At 38.2% G+C, this 5924-nt stretch overlaps 1 pseudogene; it reads right to left on the bottom strand.

Moving 5' to 3' along the window:
* Positions 1–4212: 4212 nt before the first annotated feature.
* On the bottom strand, positions 4213–4637 carry LOC132091971 (E3 ubiquitin/ISG15 ligase TRIM25-like; annotated as a pseudogene).
* Between the last annotated feature and the right edge of the window lie 1287 nt (positions 4638–5924).

Below are 5924 nucleotides of genomic sequence, written 5' to 3'. Positions count from 1 at the left end.
AGCGCTGTTAGGACACACAGTGATTCAGCTTCAGTGAGTCTGAACTGAGACAGAGACAAACTTATCTTCTTCTCCAGACTCACCTTATGAGACTCCACAGTCTCTCTCAGCTGCTGGAGATCTTTCTCTCTCTGCTGGATTCTCTGCTGGAACGACTTCTGTGTCTCCTTCAGCTGCTTCTGCAGGACAAACAGATGATAGTAAATCTCACAGAAAACTACTGTCAATAAATCAAGTTGTAAAGTCCACTTAACCTGACTGTTGTTGACAAGACACAACCAACTCAGAAATCCAGACCAAATGATGTCAAAATAAACAACAACACCTGATTTTACTGTTTATCAGCTTGTCTATCTGCTGTGTCACAATTACAGCAACCAAAGAATAAAAGTTTGTTTAAAACTTTAAGGGTCAAGAGCCCAACTAAAGCAAACACTGACCACCGTAATGGTAACCAAATTTTAGAATATTCTCCTTCAGTAATTCAGTTTGTTAAAATCAGGTGTCTTCAATGACTCTGTTTTGGGGACTTGAAAACATAAACTTTTGAACACGATGACTGTATCATCTCCATGTAATCAACAAAAACAAGAATTTGTGAATTACATTTTTGCGATGTGTTTCTTAGTCGCCAACTACTGGCCTGGTATGCATAACATAGTATTCATTAGAATAGTGTTTTGTTTTTCTTTTCAAATAAAGTTTTTTTTGTTTAAACTTTATTTATTTTTTTGTGCTATTTAATTCTTTTTTTAATGGTTAATTTCTAAGCATCTCATTTGATTAATTCTAATGAATTCGTATGTGTTAAATATAATTAATAATATTGCTTGTAATCTGTTGCCACAATTTTATTAATTAAATATAGTGTATTATTTTTAACAGTATACACCATTTACATACACATTTCCTATCATGTATGCCTATGAAAGACGATCGAACCAATAAGACTAGGTATGAGGTGGGTTAACATGTGCAAGCCCGCCTCTATATGCAGGCTGCAGCCGGGTGCTTCTCGTTTTGTCAGAACGTCACTTCCTGTTTGTTGTTGGCATTTGTACTGCGTTTGAGCTCCGTTACGATATTATTTTTATCAACTATGACTTATCCCCCTCCGGTCTTCGAGATCTCCACTCGGAACCACTTCACTCCCCTCCACGAGATGAGACGCGACGCTGTGATCATCGGAGACTCCATCGTCCGACACGAAGGTAAAGTGCACACTCATTGTTTCCCTGGTGCTCGTGTTCTCGATGTTTCTGTGCAGATACCCGCGATCCTGAAGGCCGACGAGAGCCCCAGAGTGGTCGTGCTTCACGCCGGGGTTAATGACACCACACTGCGGCAGACGGAGACGCTGAAGAGGGACTTCAGGAGCCTGATCGAGACGGTTCGCAGCACGACACCTGCTGCAAAAATCGTGTCAGGACCACTGCCCACATATCGACGAGGAAAAGAAAGTTTCAGTAGACTTGTTGCTTTAAATGAATGGTTGTTGTCATGGTGTAAAGAACAGAAACTGCTATTTGTTAATAACTGGAATCTTTTCTGGGAGCGTCCTAGGCTTTTTCGCGCTGATGGCCTGTACCCCAGCAGAGTCGGAGCGGAGCTGCTCTCTGACAACATCTCCAGGACACTTCGCTCCATGTGACTAGTAAGCCAATTCTCAAATAACTATTATGATGAGTTTTGTTCTACACGCTCAAATGATAGAGATACTTGCGCTGTACAATCTATTAAGACTGTGTCTGTTCCCCGAACAGTGAGGTCAAAATATAAATTTAATGTAGGATCTAGAAAAAATCTTATCGTGATTAAACCAGAAAAATGTAAAGTAAATGAACAAAAACTATTTTTTAAGTTTGGGCTCATAAATATTAGATCACTCACACCCAAAGCAGTTATTGTAAATGAAATGATCACAGATAATAGATTTGATGTACTCTGCTTGACTGAAAACTGGCTAAAACCAAATGATTATTTTGGTCTAAATGAGTTTACTCCACCGAACTACTGTTATAAGCATGAGCCCCGTCAGACTGGTCGTGGAGGAGGTGTTGCAACAATAAATAGTGATATTCTCAATGTTACCCAGAAAACAGGATACAGGTTTAACTCTTTTGAAATACTTCTGCTTAATGTTACACTGTCAGACATGCAAAAAAATCTAAAGTATCTCTTGCTCTGGCTACTGTGTATAGACCACCAGGGCCGTATACAGAATTCCTAAAAGAATTTGCAGATTTCCTCTCAGACCTTCTAGTTACAGTTGATAAGGCGCTAATCATGGGAGATTTTAATATTCACATTGATAATACAAATGATACATTAGGACTTGCGTTTACTGACCTAATAAACTCTTTTGGAGTGAAGCAACTGGGCCCACTCATCATTTTAATCATATTATAGATTTAATTATATCACATGGAATTGATCTTACTGATATAGATATCGTACCTCAAAGTGATGATATTACAGACCATTTCCTTGTATCGTGCATGCTGCGTATAACTGATATTAACTATATGTCTCAGCGTTACCGTCTGGGCAGAACTATTGTTCCAGCCACCAAAGACAGATCCGCAAATAACCTGCCTGATCTATCTCAACTGCTATTTGTACCCAAAAATACACATGAATTAGACGAAATTACTGACAACATGGGCACTATTTTCTCTAATACATTAGAAGCTGTTGCCCCCATCAAATTGAAAAAGGTTAGAGAAAAACGTACTGTGCCATGGTATAACAGTAATACTCACTCTCTCAAGAAAGAAATTCATAGTCTTGAACGCAAATGGAGAAAAACTAACTTGGAAGTTTTTAAAATTGCATGGAGAAACAGTATGTCCAGCTATAGACAGGCTCTAAAAACTGCTAGGGCAGAGCATATCCACAAACTCATTGAAAATAACCAAAACAATCCAAGGTTTTTATTTAGCACAGTGGCTAAATTAACAAATTACCAGACGCCACCTGATTCAAATATTCCACCAACGTTAAATAGTAATGACTTTATGAATTTCTTCACTGATAAAATAGATAACATTAGAAATACAATAGCGAATGTAGATTCTACAGCGTCTAACATTTCAGTTTCATCCATCACACCCAAAAATAAACTGCAGGGCTTTACAAATATAGGACAGGAAGAGATAAATAAACTTATCACTTTATCCAAACCAACAACATGTTTATTAGATCCTGTACCTACTAAATTACTAAAAGAGCTGTTACCTGTAGCAGAAGAACCGCTCCTCAATATTATTAACTCGTCATTTTCTTTAGGTCACGTCCCAAAACCATTTAATTTGGGGATTATTAAGAAACCAAAACTAGATCCTGGTGAACTGGCAAATTTCAAATCTTCCATTTATGTCTAAAATTTTAGAAAAAGTTGTGTCTGCTCAATTGAGCTCCTTCCTGCAAAAACATGATCTGTATGAAGAATTTCAGGTTTCAGGCACCACCACAGCATAGAAACTGCACTTGTTAAAATTAAAAATGACCTGCTTCTTGCGTCAGATCAAGGCTGCATCTCATTGCTAGTTTTACTTGATCTTAGTGCTGCGTTCAACACCATAGATCACAACATACACTTACACTGTAAAACCCGACAAGTTAACTTAACTCAAACCGTTTGAGTAAACAGATTGCCTTGATTTAAACCATGTAAGTTTTGAAACTTTGCATTCAAGTAATTAAGTAATTAACTAAGTGCTGATTGAGAATTAGTGATGAACAGCTGCTGTTAACAAACAGAATCACTGAAGAAAAGAGAAACACAAGAACTACTACAACTGACTTCAGACACAGCCTTAGATGAAATCAACTGAAATAAAATACATGAAATCTCTCAAGATCTGATTAAACAACCCCACAAACAGCATCACCAGCTCCACTTATTAATAACCAGACTGACTTTATTTCTGTCAGACGTCTACAGAAGATCTTATTGAGAATGAACTAAGGTTTAGATGTTGATTTATTGTTTCATTTGAAGTAACCATGTTAGAGATCAGTGTTTGCTTTAGTTGGGCTCTTAACCCTTTACTTCTGTCATTGTGTTTTCTCTGGCTGTTATAACCGTGTGTTTCTAAAACACATTTGTTGTAATTCAAAAGCCCAGAAGAAATGCCATCAGGTGTTAACCTGTACCTAGGTGTAAGTTGTTATACTTTATATTCTATTATATAGAAACTCTCATGTTGTTCAAGATGATTCTGACAGTAAGAGTTCAGACACACCAGACAGGACTTGACAGCTTTGTATTTTCTTCCATCACAGACGTCACACTGCACATCTCCAGCTCCAGCAAAAATGTCATGTCTATCAGCAAGTTTGGTCTTCTTCAGTTTCTCCACCACTTCAGCCAGCATTGTGTTTGTAGCTAAAGCAGGTCTTGGACTGAAGGTCTGTCTGCACTGAGGGCAGCTGTAGACTCTCGTGTGATCCTCCTGATCCCAGCAGTCTGTAATACAGATCTTACAGTAACTGTGTCCACAGGGGATAGCCACTGGATCCTTCAGGAGGTCCAGACACACTGGACACAAGAACTCATCCTGAGAAACTCTGGCTTCTGCCATTTTACTGCTTGAATACAGAGACACAAACACACAACAGCTAGACTACACTTAAGTTTCTCTTTCTCTGAACACATGTGACTCCTGTTTCCTGGTTCTGTGTTTGAGTGACGTGTGTAAAATGGGTGTGTTTCCAATTCTGTAATCAAAACAAAGCAGGTTTCTCATTCCTCTTCCTGGACAGCAACACAGGGGAGCTGTTTCATAAAACAAGTTTACCAAATAAGCCAGGCTTATTTCAGTTAGTCTGATTTATTGTCACTTTATTTGGATTCATAAAGCAAATTTACCATAGCTCAAGCTCTGTCAGAACACTGACCAATAGGAACACTTGCAGACGTTTTTGAATAATAAAAAAAAAATCACTAAATTAAAAATAAAAATAAATTATAGAATGAAACTATATTTTAACTGAGAAGAGGAATACACAACTCATTTGAGCTAGGAATTAGGATTGTATTAGCTAGCTTACAAATGCTTGACAGTTACTGTTATCATAAAAATACACACAAGTTTAAAATTCTACTTCTGTTACATTTAATGTCCAACAACAAATATGTTAGCAAATTGTATATATTTTATATATTGGATTGATATGATCCATGATCGACATTAAGGACTGTTTAATGGTGCGTTCACACCAGACGCGAATGAAGAGTTAAGCGCGAGTGATTTACTTGTTAAGTCAATGCAAAGACGCGAATTGACATCCCGCAGCGCGAATGAGCGATTCGTGCGAATTGAGCTTTTCGGGTGAGTTGAACTTTGGTGAAATTTCACACCGGGTTAAAGGTGCTCTAAGTGGTCACACATTTTTTAGGCCAAAACATTTTTTGTCACATCCAGCAAACATCTCCTCACTATCCGCTAGCTGCTTGTCTAGACACCACAGGCTCCACAAACAACAAGAAAAACAAACTGGGCTCAAGCACCACAAAACATAACAAACTGTTCCAGCCAATAACCGACAAGAAAGATTTGGGGGTGGGGTTTGGGGGTTAGTGCACGGATGAGGAGGAGGGAGGGTCTAGCTAGCCTCCATTTTGTTTGACAACAATTTGAACGTCAACAAGAAGTTACGACTCCCGGCATCGCTTAGAGCACCTTTAACCAATCAAGAGTTTTCCCTAGTAGCGACATGATTACAACGTAGCGAATGGAGGAAAAATCCTAAAGAACTATGGAGGACAAAGTCATCGTCGCTGTATGTGGATACCCGGAGCTGTATGATACTTCTTCATACTTTTACAGAAACAGGAATAAAAAGAATCTTGCTCGGAAGAAATAGATTAATTGAATAAAGACCAAAGATTACCTGTTAGATTTATCCAAAACTAATTC

Source organism: Carassius carassius, chromosome 18 (assembly GCF_963082965.1).
Source record: "Carassius carassius chromosome 18, fCarCar2.1, whole genome shotgun sequence".
NCBI classification, from domain to species: domain Eukaryota; kingdom Metazoa; phylum Chordata; class Actinopteri; order Cypriniformes; family Cyprinidae; genus Carassius; species Carassius carassius.
Note: the sequence above shows the minus strand (reverse complement) of the source record. Positions and strands in the feature narration are given on the sequence as shown.